Source organism: Rhinopithecus roxellana, chromosome 12 (assembly GCF_007565055.1).
Source record: "Rhinopithecus roxellana isolate Shanxi Qingling chromosome 12, ASM756505v1, whole genome shotgun sequence".
Lineage (NCBI taxonomy): Eukaryota > Metazoa > Chordata > Mammalia > Primates > Cercopithecidae > Rhinopithecus > Rhinopithecus roxellana.
This window is the reverse complement of record NC_044560.1, coordinates 9643178-9662420: the sequence shown is the minus strand read 5'-3', so window position 1 is coordinate 9662420 and position 19243 is coordinate 9643178. Positions and strand designations below refer to the sequence as shown.

Sequence of the window (19243 nt, the reverse complement as noted above, 5' to 3'; positions counted from 1 at the left end):
AACTTCCTGCACCTACATGAAGAAGGGTAGGGACAGCTGCCCAGGCTGGAGGACTACTGATGATGAGAAATGATACACAACGTGAGCAGGGAAAGGGATCATTCAACAAAATGTGTTAGCGTTGACTGGGAAAGCCCTAAGTGGATAAACACACCCGAACTTTGCAAGGAGCTTAATCCAAACAATTAAAATATCACTTTCTCTTTAAATCGGAAACATCAGGTTTCCTATTGGGAGAAATTGCTTGCTATTATTCTAAGCCTTTGGTTGAAAAGGCCAAATTAAAATTCGGATTAGAAATGTTTTTACAAAGGGTCCAAAGACTTAGAGCTTGATTTATATCCTGATACTGAATTGTGATTATAGTTTTCATGTTAAGCAATACAACTATTATTTTCCTTTTATCCAATTATTATTTTCCTTTTATTGCTAAAAAAAAAGTTTTAAAAAGGAAAATTAAAGATTTGAGTGCAGTCAGTGTAAAATCAGATTAAGTATGTTTTTTCTTTTCCCTGGGACAGAAAAAAACAATGCCAAGCTCACAGTATATAGGAATGTGTTACAACAAATAATCAGAAGACAGGTTTCTCCAAGCTAGTATTCCTCCTTGTACAGTGTGGTATTCAAAAGCAGTATTGTCACGATTATGCATATTCTCATTAACTAGGTACAGCAGAGCTACTTAAAGGGAAACCGATTTCTCATGCCTCAATGAAAGGGGAGTGTAGAAAACAATAATTAGGCTGAATAAGGAATTTTAAAGGGCACACAAAAAAAATTCACAGTGAAAAAAGAACAGAGAATTTAGAAAGCCAAAAAAAAAAAAAAGTTTTTATTTTTTGTTTTTTTGTTTTTAAAAAAGCAAGTAATGTGATGGTAGAAACCCACACAATCTCCCTCAACCCCACCTGCCACTTTGAGTCCTAATCGCCCATCTGCAAGGACAGAAACCCACTCTAAATTGACCAGCATCGGCTTCCGCAAGTCTTCTCTTCACTCTCCCTCCTGTTAAGATCGATTCCAAAACCAGGGAAGGACAAATAATTCTTTACAGAGTGCAATTAGTGTTTTCCACGTCCACCTTCAAAAGCATGATGCTCTTCATGGGGTTTATAAAATACTGCCTTTTTTTTTTTTTTTTTTTTGAGACATTGTCTCGCTCTGTGGCCCAGGCTGGAGTGCGGTGGCCGGATGGATCTCAGCTCACTGCAAGCTCCGCCTCCCGGGTTCACGCCATTCTCCTGCCTCAGCCTCCTAAATAGCTGGGACTACAGGCGCCGCCACCTCGCCGGGCTAGTGTTTTGTATTTTTCAGTAGAGACGGGGTTTCACTGTGTTACCCAGGATGGTCTCGATCTCCTGACCTCGTGATCCGCCCGTCTCCGCCTCCCAAAGTGCTGGGATTACAGGCTTGAGCCACCGCGCCCGGCCAAAATACTGCTTTAAAAGTTATGTGGGCCCAGCACTTTCGGAGGCCGAGACCGGCGGATCACGAGGTCAGCAGATCGAGACCATCCTGGCTAACACGGTGAAACCCCCGTCTCTACTAAAAAATACAAAAAACTAGCCGGGCGAGGTGGCGGACGCCTGTAGTCCCAGTTACTTGGGAGGTTGAGGCGTGAGAATGGCGTGAACCCGGGAGGTGGAGCTTGCAGTGAGCCGAGATCCGGCCACTGCACTCCAGCCCGGGCGACAGAGCGAGACTCCGTCTCAACAACAACAACAACAACAACAACAACAACAACAACAACAACAACAAGTTATGTGGGGCAGAAGTTCATAGATCTTTTCTAAAACAGTCGCTTCACCCACTAAAGAAGCATTTACATTCCAGACTTGGACGACGTCTTCTCGGTCCCGAACACTAACACTAACTCCTATTACTTCGTCATCTGCTGCAGCACATTCTGTGAACTGTTTCTCGATGGTTGCTAACAGCAACTCTTTCCAAACTGTGGACGTGCTGTCCTTGGGGACTTTCGTCTTCCATACGCCGCCCTTTGCGTTACTCTCCTCTTCCCAAAGTGGTCGCCTCTCTCCTCTCATTAAATGGTAACTGCATCTCAAAGGCAGGCTAGTCACAGGAGGGATATTATTGTATACACTCCAGAATATCTGTACTGTCTGTACTGTGTAGATTTTCTTCAGATTTCATGCGCACTCAGCTGCTGTGGGACCAGGGAGGGATCTGTGGAGCCAGAAGGTCCAGGGCGAGTGCAGCGGGACCGCGCCCGGTTTGGGGTGCAGTGCGGACAGCTGCTGCAGGCCGAGAGGCGGCTGGGGGCAGCGGCCGTCTTTTTTTTTTTTTTTTTTTAAGACAGAGTCTCACTCTGTTGCCTAGGCTGGAGTGCAATGGTGTAATCTCGGCTCACTGCAACCTCTGCCTCCTGAGTTCAAGTGATTCTCCTGCCTCAGCCTCCCAAGTAGCTGAGATTACAGGCGCCTGACACCGTGCCCGGCTAATTTTTGTATTTTTAGTAGAGACAGTGTTTCACCATATTGGTCAAGCTGTTCTCGAACTCCTGACCTTGTGATCTGCCTGTCTCGCCTTCCAAAGTACTGGGATTACAGGCATGAGCCACTGCACCCGGCCAAAATAACAGTTTTAAATGCACATAATTATAAAGCAAAACAATTGTATTGAAATAGCTATCAGAATAGTTAAAATATTTGTGATATTATATTGCATGTACTTATTTTTTTTTAATTTTTTTAATTTTTGAGACAGAGTCTTGCTTTGCTGCTCATACTAAAGTGCAGTGGTGTGATCTTGGCCCACTGCAACCTCTGCCTCCCGCATTCAAGCGATTCTTGTGCCTTAGCCTCCTGAGTAGCTGGGCTTACAGGGATTTGCCACCACGCCCGGGTAATTTTTGCATTTTTAGTAGAGACGAGGTTTTGCCATGTTGGCCAGGCTGGGCTTGAACTCCTGGCTTCAAGTGGTCCTCCCGCCTCGGCCTCCCAAATTGCTGGGATTATAGGCATAAATCATCATGCCTGGCCTGTGATGCATATATTTATTGACGGTTATAATTATTCCCTTTCTTCCTCTACCATTTTGAATAATGTGATTTGTTGGTAGTAAAGTTTACAATTTAATGTATAGATTATAGGATATCAAGATGGGATTGTGACTAAACCAGAGAAGAAGTGAACATCACCCAAGTTCCCTGCAGTGGGAGATGGAAGCAGTAACTGCTGGGGCTTTGGATGTCCCTGTCTGAGCAAAGAATAGGAGTGTTTCTTGTTTGATCGAGGTACGTTTACATTACTGTGGGTGGTAACATGTTGTGGTTGTCTCATGGAAGTTTAAGAAGGGAATGCAGGTTGGAAATGGAAGTTGAGTGATGAAGAGTGAGTGGACTGCGGCAAGGTCCGAAGACCGACCCCACTCAGCCCCTCTCCAAACCTCTTTCTTTCCATCATGACTTCTTGAACTTTAGAGCCTGGATGGCTAGAGAGGACATTTCCAGACTCTCATGCAGCTGGGATTTCCACATGTCACCTGGCTTCTGCCAGGAAAATGCAAGCAAACCAGAAAGGGAAGGTACTGGGAGGAAGTGGCCACACAGCTCTTCTGGCTGCATCGTGGTGGAAGCATTTCGGTTCTTCTGAGGCGGCTGCAGCAGAGGCCCTAGTTCCAGATCAACTCCTGGCTTCCGGGTGCTAAGCAGGTGTCAGCAGCTTCCTGACTTGGAGCCTCCTGTACTGCAACATGGGTAGCGAGGGTCTTGAGTCAGCAGCGGTGGCAGAAGCTCTCCAGCTAGGCTCATTTTACAGTGAGATTCAGGGGATATTCCTGGAAGTTCAGCCTAGAGTTGGCCTCTCAACCCTTCCAACGTGTCTGAAACCAACCCGATCACCCTCGTCAACCCATTCTGGTTAGGCCTGCTGGGCAGACACTGTTGTCTGCAGTGGAACCCTGAGCAATCACTGTATTTTATTTTTGTTTCTCCCTCACCCCCTCTTTTTCTGCCTTTTATTACATTGACACTTTTCCTTCTACTCATTTGAAAATTATTCCTTTTCTTTTTCTTTCTTTAATGGTTAGCCATAATTATTATTTGTATTTATGTTAATTTCCCCTGTCAATTTCTGAAGTTTATCGACATACATAATTTCCTTCTCAACAAGACAGCACCTTAGCATATTCTCACTTCCTCTGGCCACTGCCACTCTACTACCAAATAGGTTTTCTGTGGTGCTCCCAGGGAAAGGGCTGAGGAGGGAGGGAGGGAGGGAGGCAGCAACCTTGCTGGTTGTGATATTGTCAAGAACTGGAAGTGTATCATTCCTAACTCATACTTTTACCTCTTTAAAACATTGTGCTGGTCAGGCATGGTGGCTCATGCCTATAATCCTAGCACTCTGGGAGGCCAAGGCAGGAGAATCACTTGAGTGCAAGAGTTCAAGACTGGCCTGGGCAACAGAGGGAGACCCTGTCTCTACAAAAAATTTAAAAACTAGGTGGTGTGGTAGTGTGCACCTGAAGTCCCAGCTACTCAGGAGGCTGAGGCAGGAGGATGGCTTGAACCTGAGAGGCCGAGGCTGCAGTGAGCCTTGATTGTGTCACTGCACTCCAGCCTAGGTGACAGAGTGAGACCTTGTCTCAAAAAATAAGTAAATAAATAAATAAAAGTGTGCTGAAGAACGACATATCTCCATAGGTGTCATGTAAGAATATTAGCAAACTGGAAAGCCAAGCTTATTTAATGGGGCTTGGTTCAGTTACTTTTCCAAAGACCTTGGAATCAAATTTCTACTGTCTTTTCTGTGCATACATTCAACAATTCAACACATATTTATTGAGTAACTACTCTGTGCCAAACACTGTTGTATGCTTTTAGGATGCATCAGTCATCAAAGCAGGCAAACATTCCTGCCATCAAACTTACCATCTTTTATTATTTTTTTTTATTTTTGAGAAGGAGTCTCACTCTGTCACCCAGGCTGGAGTGTAGTGGCGAGATCTTAGCTCACTGCAGCCTCCACCTCCTGGGTTCAAGCTATTCTCCTGCCTCAGCCTCCCAAGTAACTGGGATTACAGGCACATGCCACTACACCTGGCTAATTTTTGTATTTTTGTAGAGATGGGGTTTCACCATGTTGGCCAGGCTGGTCTTGAACTCCTGACCTCAAGTGATCCACCTGCCTCGGCCTCCCAAAGTGCTGGGATTACAGGCGTGAGCTACCGCACCCAGCCAAGCTTACTTTCTAACAGGGGAGAAAGGTCATAAAAATGAGCATAATAAATACGTACGTTATAGAGTGTGTAAGGAGGTGATAAGTTCCATGGAAAAAAGGGACAAGTAGGCAGGGTTGGGGGACAGGTAATGCTGGGGGAGAGGAGCAGATCATGGTATTCAGTCAAGTAGTCAGTGTGGGCCTCATTGAGAAGAAAACACTTGAAGCAGGTGAAGGGGTGAGCCGAGCAGATATCTAGGGAAGGGTGTTCACAGCAGAGGGGACAGCCACAGCAAGGGCCTTACATCCTGGAGCAAGCCTGGTGCATTTTATCTTTTTTTTTTTTTTTGAGGCGGAGTCTTGCTCTGTCGCCCAGGCTGGAGTGCAGTGGCGTGATCTCCGCTCACTGCAAGCTCCGCCTCCTGGGTTCACGCCATTCTCCTGCCTCAGCCTCCCAAGTAGCTGGGACTACAGGCGCCCGCCACCTCGCCCGGCTAATTTTTTGTATTTTTAGTAGAGACGGGGTTTCACTGTGTTCGCCAGGATGGTCTCGATCTCCTGACCTTGTGATCCGCCCGTCTCGGCCTCCCAAAGTGCTGGGATTACAGGCTTGAGCCACCGCGCCCGGCCGGTGCATTTTATCTTATTTTAAATATGCTATTGAGAAGCACTCTCTCTTTTTCTGTCTGGAATCCAGGACCTCAAATTTCTGCTTCTTGCCGGGCGCAGTGACTCACGCCTATAATCCCAGCACTTTGGGAGGCCAAGGCAGGTAGATCATTTGAGGTGAGGAGGTCAAGGCCAGCCTGGCCAACATGGTGAAACCCCGTCTCTACTAAAAATACAAAAATTAGCTGGGTGTGGTGGTGTGCGCCTGTAATCCCAGCTACTCGGGAGGCTGAGACAGGAGAATTGCTTGAACTTGAGAGGCAGAGGTTGCAGTAAGCCGAAATTGCACCACTGCATTCCAGCCTGGGCGACAGAGCAAGCTTCTGTCTCCAAAAAAGAAAAAAAAAAAAAAAAAAAATCTGTTTTTCAAAACTATACAAGCAAGTATATATTACATATTATACACCGGTTACTAGGCTTAATTAAACACCAAGCAAATGTCGGCCATTACATTTTAAAGTATGTTTCTAGCACTAATGGGCTAGATACTGTCCATTGGCACCTGACCTTCATTCTGACCCCTCCTATGGTCTGACCTCTATTGCAGAGGCTAAATGACTATCAACTACCTTTTCTGGACTCCCTTGCTGCTAGGATCTGGAAGAGATGTAGTTCTTGCCAATGAGACTCACTCACATGATATATGGAAGCTTCACATGAGGCTGAGGCTATCTCCTTTGATAATGATAGCTGGTAAGCTGCTGCTGCTGCTGCTTTTCTTTTCTTTCTTTTTTTTTTTTTTTTTGAGACGGAGTCTCGCTCTGTCGCCCGGGCTGGAGTGCAGTGGCCTGATCTCAGCTCACTGCAAGCTCCGCCTCCCGGGTCTACGCCATTCTCCTGCCTCAGCCTCCCAAGTAGCTGGGACTACAGGCACCCGCCACCTCGCCCAGCTAGTTTTTTGTATTTTTTAGTAGAGACGGGGTTTCACCGTGCTAGCCAGGATGGTCTCGATCTCCTGACCTCGTGATCCTCCCGTCTCGGCCTCCCAAAGTGCTGGGATTACAGGCTTGAGCCACTGCGCCCGGCATCTTTTTTTTTTTTTTTTTTTTTTTAAGAGATGGGGTCTTGCTCTGTCATCCAGGCTGGAGTGCAGTGGTGCAATCACGGGGCTCACTGCAGCCTCGAACGCCTGGGCTTGAGTCATCCTTCCACCTCAGCCTCCAGAGTAGCTGGGATTACAGCATGTGCCACTACGCCTGGTTATTTTTTTCTTTTTCTTTTTTTAATAGGCTGCATCTATGTTACCTAAGCTGGTCTCGAACTCCTGGCTTCAAGACATCCTTTGGCTTCTGCCTCCCAAAGTGCTAGGACTACAGGTGTGAGCCACCATGCCCAGCCTCTTTTCTTTATAAATTATCCAGTCTGTGATATTTTGTTATAGCAATACAAAACAGACTTAAGACAACTTCTTTTAAATTTCTGAATCAGAAAAAATAGAGAATATCCTCAAATAGCAAGCAAACTGTTCACAAATAATAACTTTAGTAGATGCTTTTCTATGAGAATGAGGATTTCTTTTTTTTTTTTTTGAGACGGAGTCTCGCTGTCACCCAGGCTGGAGTACAGTGGCCGATCTCAGCTCACTGTAAGCTCCGCCTCCCGGGTTCACGCCATTCTCCTGCCTCAGCCTCCCGAGCAGCTGGGACTACAGGCGCCGGCCACCACGCCCAGCTAGTTTTTGTATTTTTTAGTAGAGACGGGGTTTCACCGTGTTAGCCAGGATGGTCTCGATCTCCTGACCTCGTGATCTGCCCGTCTCGGCCTCCCAAAGTGCTGGGATTACAGGCTTGAGCCACCACGCCCGGCCGAGAATGAGGATTTCCTTGATACCAGCCATTTATACAAAACACAGGCATCAAATGGATGCTTGAAGTGGCAATAACATTGAAGTAGCCTCTGTGACCTCCAACTCCAAATAAAAAAAAAAAGCACTCAGCCTCATTATTCTCAACGACTGACTTTAGAATAAATAAGTTTATAAAATTTAACCAAAAAGACATGTGCATTAATAACATATTGCTCTTTTCTGTTTTATATATTGAGATTACCTATAATTTTAATTTTATTTGAATACGTTGCTTTTTTTTTTTTTTTGAGATGGAGTTTCAAGCCCAGGCTGGAGTGCAGTGGCATGATCTCAGCTCACCGCAACCTCTGCCACCTAGGTTCAAGTGATTCTCCTGCCTCAGCCTCCCGAGTAGCTGCGATTACAGGCATGCGCCACCAGGCCTGAATGATTTTGCATTTTTAATAGAGACAGAGTTTCTCTATGTTGGTCAGGCTGGTCTCAAACTCCTGACCTCAGGAGATCTGCCCGCCTAGGCTTCCCAAAGTGCTGGGATTACAGGCGTGAGCCACCACACCCGGTCATGAAAAAAGTTTTCATTGTTAAAGCACATGGGGCCGGGCACAGAGGCTCACACCTATAATCCCAGCATTTTGGGAGGCCAAGGTGGATGAATCACTTGAGGTCAGGAGTTCAAGACCAGCTGGACCAACATGGTGAAAACCCGTCTCTACTAAGTACAAAAATTTAGCTGGGCATGGTGGTGTATGCTTGTAATCCCAGCTACTTGGGAGGCTGAGGCAAGAGAATTGCTTGAAAACGGGAGGCGGAGGTTACAGTGAGCCGAGATTGTGCCATTGCACTCCAGCCTGGGGAATAAGATGAAACTCTGTCTCATAAAAAAGCACATGGGGACCAGTGGACTGGCTGCACGACTGCATGGTCTTGGACATTACCTAACTTCCCTCTGAGCCTTATTTTTCTCATCTGCAAAGTGGGGGTGACCTCACAGCACCTCTTTTGCAGGGTTGTTGTGAAGGTTACAGGAGATCAAGCATGTGGGGTGCTTAGCATAAGGGTTAACTACTATTATTGTTTTTGGTGGTGATGATGATATTATGATAATTATGAACTTTGGGATTTTGGGTACCTGCTTGACTAAGCCATGTCTTCCTGTCCCATCCACTTCTTCCTAGCCCCAGGGCCCAGCCCCGCTGCTTCAAACATCCCCCAGACTCAAAGCTTCTAAGTTAGTCCCTCCCCTTCTCAGAGTCCAGGCACAGAGGAGTAGGGCAGAGCTGGTAATGGAGGGAGAATGGGGGTTGGGGGGGTCACTGACAATTTCTTCTGGAACTCTCTGCAGTGTGGCCTGCCCTGGGCATCATCAAGCACTTGCAGATTTATTGTTAAAATGGCTCATGGGAGTCTAAAGGTATGAACTCCAGCCTTGAGAGTCTATGGGATCCTATTCCCTCCCAGGGGTCCCTGGAGGGAGTAAAATCCGGCCTCTGGAGGAGGCCACAGGGAAGCAGAAGATAAAGGTGCACCCCCTGTGGTTACTCTGTGTGCACTTCAGACCAACTTGAGCCAGGAGTTGTCTCTTCTGTGCCCCTCCCCTCATAGGCCATGGCTACAAGGAGGAGACAGGAGAGACAGAGGAGGAGGATTCTGTCTGCCTGGGGAGGGGGCAGCAGGAAAAGCCCCAGAGAGGAGGTGCAATTGCAGCTGGATCCTGAAGGATGACTAGTTCCCCAGGAGTTGAGTAGGGAAGGGCATGGTAAGACGAGGGAACAGCTTGAACAATGGCTCAAGGCGCTGCCCACCCTATTTCCCCATAGATATTAATGATGGAATCTTTAAAATGTCAAAGGTATGTGGTCTTGTTCTGGGGCCTGCAGAGGAGGATGCTGGGGAGAGTCCCAGGCTATGACAAGTTCCAGGGAAAAGACATCTCAAGTGATTGCCTGAATTGGGAAGCTATGAGAGGGGGGACAACAGAGTCTCATACAAGTGCCCACCATGTGCGCATGAGCTGGGCACTGTGACACATCTGCCACCTCGCAGCCACCTTGCAAGGTAGGTGTGCTGCTCATTGCATAGATGAAGAAACCAAGGTTCTGAGAGGTGAAATCTCTTGCACATGTTCCCTCAGAAAGCAAGAGAGTGGCAAGATTTGACTCTAGATTCTGTGACCCTAACTACTAATAAGGGAGAGCACAGAAGGTTCAACAGTGTATTAGTCCATTTGCACGCTGCTGATAAAGACATACCCAAGACTGGGTAATTTATAAAGAAAAAGAGGTTTAATGAACTCACAGTTCCACGTGGCTGGGGAGACCTCACAATCATGGCAGAAGGTGAAAGGCATGTCTTACATGGCAGCAGGCAAGAGAGAGAATAAGAACCAAGTGAAAGGGGTTTCCCCTTGTAAAACCATCAGCTCTCAGGAGACGTATTCACTACCATGAGAACAGTACGGGGGGAACCATCCCCATGATTCAATAATCCCCAACCGGGTCCCTCCTACAACACGTGGGAATTACGGGAGCTACAATTCAAGATAAGATTTGGTTGGGGACGCAGCCAAACCATATCAACCAGAAAATATATCTTTATTTGGGGTCTCCTTTAGGGACCCCAAAACATAAGACAAAAATAGGCAGCTGCACTTTCCTCCTAAGCATGAGCAACTCAGTAGAAACTGGGCCACTCCCGGGTGCCTGTAGTCCCAGCTATTCGGGAGGCTGAGGCAGGAGAATGGCGAACCTGGGAGGCGAGCTTGCAGTGACCTGAGATGGCGCCACTGCACTCCAGCCTGGGCTACAGAGCGAGACTCCCTCTCAGAAAAAAAAAAAAAAGAAAGAAAGAAAGAAACTGGGCCACTCCTGGAGCAATCCCTTTATTATTATTATTATTTTTTTTTTGAGACAGAGTCTCACTCTGTCCCCCAACCTGGAGTGCAGTGGAACAATCTTGGCTCATGGCAACCTCCGCCTCCTGGGTTCAAGCAATTCTCCTGCCTCAGCCTCCCAAGTAGCTGGGATTACAGTCATGCACTACCACACCTGGCTAATTTTTGTATTTTTAACAGAGACGGGGTTTCATCGTGTTGGCCAGGCTGGTCTCGAACTCCTGACCTCAGGTGATTCCCCCGCCTCGGCCTCCCAAAGTGCTGGGATTACAGGCATGAGCCACTGTGCCAGGCCAAGCCCTTGTCCTTTAAAGACAGGGGCTTCCTACTCCGTGTGGGGTGAGGTTGTAGGGCATGGGTTGGGGATGTGTGCAGAGAGTCCCTTTGCCACACCAGCTGTGGGGACAGGCAGGCAGGCCACACCTTTGTAGGGCCCAGGACATGACATGCCCTCTTTTCCCAGCCTCCATGCTCAGGGACTTGCTGGGGGGGGAGAACAGTGAGTGGGAGAGAGGAACTTTAAGAGGACCCCTGGGTAGGGGCTCATCCCAGGGTGAGGAACAGCGATCTGTTAGGGGCCCCTCCTGCCAGCAAGGATTCAAAGATGGGTGTCTACACGGACCAGGTTCTGCCCGCAATGAAGCCCATCCATGGATGAGAATCTCCCCTGGAATAGAGGATGAGGAGATTGAAAAGGGCCCAGGGGGTGTCAATGAAAGGACCAAGACCCGTACACAGCAGGCCTGCTGTGCCCTTGCCTCTCTGAGAGAAAGGCCTGGTCCCTCTTCTCTTCTTCTACCCACTCCCGCCCAGCTGAGCGGTCCCGGGTTACTTCCTCCCCATTGGTCTTTGTAAACCACATTCCACCCAGATAGGGTGGGTGCGCCCCCTACTGGACCCCGGGGCCGCTCAGGGATGGAGGGTGTGAGCTGCGGAAAGGAGATAGGCTTTTTGCCAGGTGTTGGCTTTGAGACCGTGCAGACTGCGGAGACAGGGCTCCCTTATCTGGACCCCTGTTCCCTCCCCCAGTCTTCTTCCCTCTACGTTCCACACCCCATTTCTTTCAAATGTCCCTGCACAAGCTGTGGCTCCCAAACCATCACTATCCAGATCACTTCTCCAGATCCGCAGGCGCTGAAAGCCTTGCTGCCTCAGGGCCCTTGCGGTTGCTGTTCCTGGAGCCAGGGAGGCTCTTCCCTGAAACACTTTCTTCAGGGCTCACGTCAAATGTCAGCTCCTCAGGAGGCCTTCTCTGACCACCCAGGCTGGGTCAGGGCCCCCATAGGTTGTTCTTTGGGCACTCGGGTTTTTCCTTTAAGGCCAAGTCGTGACTTCAATTACAAATGAAGGAGGTGACAAGTAATTCAGAGTCAGTCTCCCCAGAGAGGCCTCTCCAACTTCATAAACGTAAACTGGATCTTGAAGGATGAGTCGTTTGGCAGGAGTTGAGCAGAGAAGAGCACGCCAAGAAGAGGGAGCAGCTTGAACGATGGCTCAGAGGTTCTGTCAACTCTCTTTCCCTATAACTATGAATGAGAAAATACCCTATAGATAAGATTGTCAAAGGTATGTGGTCTTGTTCCAGGACTCGTGAAGGAGGACACTGGGAAGAGCATCTTAGGGATTACAGGGACTAGCACAGGGGTTCCACTTTAGGTAGGAAGAATGAAGAAGGCCTTTCGGCCTGAGGAGGTGACAGTCACATGCCCCACTGTGCCTGCAGCTTCTCCCATGATGCCTGCCTTTTCTAGTGTTTAATAGACCATATGCTGGAACAGGGACGAGAGAATGACTAAAGATGGTTCCCTTGACCTCAATCTCCCTCCAGCCTCCACCTCTTTTAGCTGCTCACAGTGAAATCCCCTCTCTCTGTCTCTGTTTCCTGTTTCCTTTCCTTTCTTTAATGTGCTCCTGCTAAGGCTTTGATCCCCAGCAAGATGCTAAGATGGCTATTGCTAAGATCTGACACCATCATTTGCAACTTTGAAGATTATCTGATGTGTTAACTCCTTGTTTCTTATTGTCTTTTCACTTTCTTTCTCTTCCTTTCTTTCTTCCTTCCTTCCTTCTTTCCTTCCTCCTTCCCCTCTCCTCCCCTCACCCCTCCCCTTCCCTTCCCTTTTCTTCCCTTACCTTCTCTTCTCCTCCTCCCCTTCCCTCCCTTCCCCTCCTCTCCTTGCTTTCTTCCTTTCTTTCTTTGATAGGGTCTTGTTCTGTTGCCCAGACTGGAGTGCAGTGGCAAGATCATAGCTCAAAGTTACTTCAAACTCCTGGGCTCAAGCATCTTCCAGCCTCAGCCTCCTGATGTTTTCTTTACTGGGCTGCTAGGATGCCATGTTCTCCTGGTTTTCCTCCTACTTCTCTGCCTTCTCCATCCTTGCCTACCTTCTTTTCTACTCATCTACCAAACAGGGCAGCATCTCATAGCTCAGTCTTAAGGTCTCTTGGCTTCCGTCTACATTTGCTCCTTCTCTCCGAGGTGATCTAATCCACAGTTATAGCTTGAGATGCCATTTTAGAATAATCATTCCCATACCTGTGTGCCTTGCTCTTGGAAGCTCTTGCATGGATCCAACTGTCCACTTGACCTCTGCACTTGGATGTCTAATTAGCCTCTCAATGCAGGAAGGTCTAAAGCAACTTCTGTTTCTCTTCTCACTCAACCCTGAACCTGTTCCCACCCCACCCCAGTCTATGCTTCAGGCTAAAGTCACCCAGTTACTTGGGCTAGAAGTTGAGAAGTGCCCCTGAATGCCTTGTTTCCCTCACCCCCACATTCGATCTGTCCCCATGCCCTGGCTCTACCTTCAAAACCTGTTTTGACCCATCAGTCAACGAGTGGATAAAGAAAATGTTTTATATATACATATATATATATGAAAATGTGATATATATATCTGATGTGTGATATATATATATCACACACCATGGAATACTACTCAGCCATAAAAAGGAATGAAATAATAGCATTTGCAGCAACTTGGATGGAGTCGGAGACCCATTATTCTAAGTGAATAACTAAAGAATGGAAAACCAAACATCTTACGTTCTCACTTCAAAGTGGGAGCTAAGCTATGAGGACACAAAGGCATGATGCAATGGGGACTTGGGGGGAAGGGTGGGAGGGGGTGAGGAATAAAAGATTACACATTAGGTACAGTGTGCACTGCTCGGATGATGGGTGCACCAAAATCTCAGAAATCACCACTAAAGAACTTATTCATGTAACCAAACATCACCTGTTTCCCCAAAACTGTTGAAATAAACAACAATAAAAAACAAACCTGTTTTGAATCCGCCCACTTGTCACCATCTTCAATGTTAGAACCCTGGTCCAAAATACCATCATTTTTCACCTGGACCCTCTCAGGGGCTTGCTGACTGGTTCTCCTGCTTTCTCTCCTACTGTTTTTTCCACTATGGCATCCTCCTCCCAATCCTATCCTTTAAAGAGTAGTCCTGAGTGCACTTTTCAAAACATAAATATCCCAGACGTATTCCGACACCTAGACTGGAACCCCAAACCTTCATCATAGCCTGGCCCTGCCCGCCTCCATGGTCCCATCCCCTGCCAGTTTCCCACCGTCCACCAACCACATCTAGTCCCAAGGAGGTTTTAGACATATCAAGGTGAGTCTCATTATAGGATCTTTGCACAAGCTGCTCTCACTACCTGGATGTCTCTTCCCTGGTGTCTTCAAATAATACCACCTTCAAGAGGCCCTCCTTGACTGCACACCCCATCATTCATGACTGTTCCACTACCTGGCTCAATTTTCTTCAAGCACTTATTGCTGTCTGGTAACATTAATTATAGGCTTACTATCTGTTTGTAACGATAGATGAATGTCTATCTTATATCCTGCTTTGTCTGGGCAGCTAGATCTGTGTCTGGCACACAATAGAGGTTCAAAAAACATACACAGAAAGAAGGGAGAGAGGAAACCCCCGAAGTGTAGTTTAGGGCAATCTCTGGGGCTCCATAAGAGACCAAAAAGCCCATACTATAGGTGCCAATCTTGGTTCCTTGATCTTAAATGACTCCTGATGGGAGTGATGATTCACTATCTGAAATTCTTCTCTCCTCCCTACTCTTTTCTTCTTCATGCTTAAGAGTAGTCAGACTAATGTCTACCCAAGGCAACTGTTAACCTCCCAAACCCACAGCCACTATAGATAGATTTAGGGTGACCTCACAGAATTCTCCAGTATCTATCATTTTATACTTGAGTAACTACAGAGGTAAACAGAGTTCTAAAAATGAAGAAACTTGGCTCTAAATGATATAGTGACAAGAAGTAGCTATATTTTGGGGCTATTGTTTTGTGCCAAAAAAGATTTTAAATGCTTTCGGTGCATTTCCTCATTCAATCCTCAGAAACGCTCCTTGAAGTTGTCCAGTGAATTATCTGTTACTGCATAACAAGCCACCTTAAAACTTAGTGGCTTAAAAGAACATTTTGGCTCATAATTCTGTAGGCCAGCAATTTGGATTGGGCTCAGCTGGGTGGTTCATTTGCTGGTCTCCCTGGGGTTGCTCATGTGCAATCATCCAGTGGCACAACTGGGCTAAGATGGCCTCACTCATGTGTCTAGTGGCTGCTGCTGACTGTCAGCTGGGACCCATGTCTCCAGCAGGCCAGCCTGGGCTTCTTTCACATCATGGCAGAGCTCCACAATAGCAAGCCTTATGGCATTTTTCAAGCTGTTGCTTGAGTTGTGTTTGTTGATGTCCCATTACCAAATGAAGTCACAGCCAAGCCCAGAGTCAATGTGAAAGGAGACCATACAAGGGAAAACTTGTTTATTGGGGTCATTACCAAGCAATCTACCACAGAGGTTAGAACTTTATTTTAATTAATTAATTATTATTTATTTATTTATTTTGAGATGGAGTCTCGCTCTGTTGCCCAGGACTGGAGTGCAGTGGCAAGATCTTGGCTCACTGCAAGCTCTGCCTCCCAGGTTCACACTATTCTCCTGCCTCAGCCTCCTAAGTAGCTGAGACTACAGGCGTCTGCCACCATGCCTGGCTAATTTTTTGTATTTTTAGTAGAGACAGGCTTTCACTGTGTTAGCCAGGATGGTCTTGATCTCCTGACCCTGTGATCTGCCTGCCTCTGCCTCCCAAAGTACTGGGATTACAGGTGTGAACCACTGCGCCTGGCCAGAGGTTAGAACTTTATTATCCATGTTTTACCGGTGAGGAAACTGAGCTTTGGAAAGGGCAAGAAATCTGCTCCATGACCCAGAGCTACTAAAGGCAGAGGGGAACAGAAATCCTTTGCTCGCAGCCTCAGTATCTTCACTGCCTTCCAAAGGCAATTAAGTCCTCACCTGGAGGAACCAAGACACGACCTTGTGAAATGGCAAGATGTCAAGTTCGTCTTTGAGCTCTCAGCTGCACTTCTTTTATTACAGTTAGCCAAAATTATATTAGCTTAAGTCACCTAACCCATTTGTTCTGCAGATTTCTCATCTATAAAGTGGGTTTGTAACAACAGTCTTATTTTTCCTTCCCTTCTTTTCACAGGTGTTGATCTTGTCTGGGCAAGGTGGCTCATGTCGGTAATCCCAGCACTTTGGGAGGCCAAGGCAGGCGGATCACTTGAGGTCAAGAGTTCGAGACCAGCCCCGCCAACATGTCAAAACCCCATCTCTACTAAAAATACAAAAATTAGCCGGGCATGGTGGCATGTGCCTGTAATCCCAGCTACTCGAGAGGCTGAGGCAGAAGAATCACTTGAACCTGGGAGGTGGGGGTTGCAGTGAGCTGAGATTGTGCCACTCACTCCATCCTGGGTAATTGAGTGAGACTGTGTCTCAAAACAACAAACGAACAAAAACCCCACAGGTGTTGATCTTTTCTTATCATTTTGTTTATTGTCTGTTTTTGCTTACTAGCTTCTTAAGGGCTGGGGTTGTTGCCTAGCAGTTCTAGGCACTGCTGTATCCCCATTACCTAGAACAGTGCCTGGGATATACTAGGTGCTCAGTAAATATTTACTGAATGAACAAATAAATAGATTAATGAAGGATTTGGAGTAGCAGTTGGGAGAAAATCAGGGGAAAAAAAATAGACCTGTGGCATGGAGAAATCTTTTTTTTTTTTTTGAGACGGAGTCTCGCTCTGTCGCCCAGGCTGGAGTGCAGTGGCCGGATCTCAGCTCACTGCAAGCTCCGCCTCCCGGGTCCACGCCATTCTCCTGCCTCAGCCTCCCGAGTAGCTGGGACTACAGGCGCCGCCATCTCGCCCGGCTAATTTTTTGTATTTTTTAAGTGGAGACGGGGTTTCACTGTGTTAGCCAGGATGGTCTCGACCTCCTGACCTTGTGATCCGCCCGCCTCGGCCTCCCAAAGTGCTGGGATTACAGGCTTGAGCCACCGCAGCCCGGCCGGCATGGAGAAATCTTTAAAGAAATCCCTAAAAGCCCCTGGCTTCTCTTTGCTGCCTAAAATGGATTGCAAACCATCCCCCCACTGGTCTTCAGGTCCAGTGATGAGCCATGCCCCTACATAAAGTCTAACGGGTGGGGGCCAGGGGGTCGCCTCTCTATGTGGTCTTCAGGGACCCAGTCCCCTTCTACCTGTGGCTCTGCCCTTCTCTAGGTCCTCAGTGTCCCCTCCATTCAGCTAGAAGATGGGGAAAGACAGAACAAGTCTTGCTCAGGGGGTGGGGAAACTGAGGGAGTGGGAAGTATTTATGGGCCAGGTTTGAAAGAGTCTCACATCCTATTGGCTAGAACTTAGTCACATGGCTGCAGCTAGCTGCAAAGGAACCTGGGAAATGTGTTGCTTTGGCTCTGGAAGAAGAGGTGATGGGTTTGGTGAACATCTAGTTAGTCTCTGCCATGACTGCTGTTCCTAGCCTAGAGATGTGATAATCTTGGAATTTTCCATTTCATGGGACCAGGGGAGAGGAGAGGCACTCACTTTCCTTACACCTCTCTACTTTTCCTCATCCCCCTCACCATAATAGCACATGTCATTTCTAGTGTAATTTATGCATTTATTAAACCTCTTGTTTATTGTTGCTCTCTCCTCACCAGGATGTGTCTCCCCAAGGGCAAAGGGCTTTCTGCGGTTTATTCACCACTCTCTCCTCCACACTGGGACAGTGCCTGGCATGTAGTAGGCACTCAATAGGATATTTATCAAAAAAAGTTAATTCCATATCTTGGTTATTGTGAATAGTGCTACAATAAACATGGGAGTGCAGATATATCTTTGATATACTGATTCCTGTTCTTTTGGATGTATAACCCAATAGTGGAATTACTGGATCATATGGTAGTTCTATTTTTAGTTTTTGAGGAATCTCTATACTCTTTTCCATCATGGCTATACTAATTTACATTACCTCCAACAGGGTGCAAGCAAACATTCTCCTTTCTCCGTATCTTTGCCAGCATCCATTATTCCCAGCCTTTTTGAAGAAAGCCATTTTAACTAGGGTAAGATGATATCTCATTGCAGTTTTCATTTGCATTTCTTATGATCAGTGATATTAAGCATCTTTTCATGTATCTGTTGGCCGTTTGTAGGTCTTCTTTTGAGAAATGTCTATTCAGATCTTTTGCCCATTTTTAAATAGAATTATTATTATTATTATTATTATTGCTACTGAATTGTTTGAGCTCTTGATGCATTCTTGAGCTCAGGAGTTCGAGACCAGCCTGGCCAACATGGTGAAACCCCGTCTCTACTAAAAATACAAAAATTAGCCAGGCATGGTGGCGGGCGCCTGTAATCCTAGATACCTGGGAGGCTGAAAAAGGAGAATCGCTTGCACCTGGGAGGCAGAGGTTGCAGTGAGCTGAGATCACACCACTATACACCAGCCTGGGTGCCAGAGCAAGCTTCCATCTCAAAAAAAAAAAAAAAAAAAAAAAAAGAAAAGAAAAGAAAGTGTGGTTTATATACACAGTGGAATATCATTTAGCCATAAAAAGAATGAAATCCTGTCATTTGCAGCAACGTGGATGGAACTGGAGGAAATTATGTTAAGTGAAATAAGCCAAGAACTGAAAGACAAATATTGCATATTCTCACTTTTTTGGGAGGCCGAGACGGGCAGATCACCTCAGGTCAGGAGTTTGACACCAGCCTGGACCAACATGGTGAAACCCCGTCTCTACCAAAAATACAAAAATTAACCAGGTGTGATGGCGTGTACCTGTAGTCCCAGCTACTTGGGAGCCTGAGGCAGAGAATTGCTTGAACCCAGGAGGTGGAGGCTACAGTGAGCTGAGATGGCGCCATTGCACTCCAGCCTGGGCGACAGAGCAAGACTCTGTCTCAAAATAAATAAATAAATAAAGAAAGAAAGAAAGAAAGAAAGAAAGAAAGAAAGAAAGAAAGAAAGAAAGAAAGAAAGAAAGAAAGAAAGAAAGAAAGAAAGAAGAGCTCATGAAGACGAGAGTAGATGGGTGGTTACCAGAGGCCAGGAAGGACACGGGCGGAGGAAGGATGAAGAGAGCTTGACTGGTAGGTACAGATACACAATTAGATAGAAAAAATAAGACCTAGTGTTTGATAGATTAGTAGGGTGACTATAGTTAACATTAATCTATTGTACATTTCAAAATACCAGAAGAGAATAATTACAGCATTCCTATCATGAAGAATATATGAATATTTAAGGCAATGGACATCCCAATTACCCTAATTTGATCTTTACTATATGTATCAAAT

At 46.6% G+C, this 19243-nt stretch overlaps 1 pseudogene; it reads right to left on the bottom strand.

Annotated features, from left to right (window-relative positions):
* Positions 1-1061: 1061 nt before the first annotated feature.
* LOC104663203 lies at positions 1062-3635 on the bottom strand (annotated as a pseudogene).
* Positions 3636-19243: the final 15608 nt, after the last annotated feature.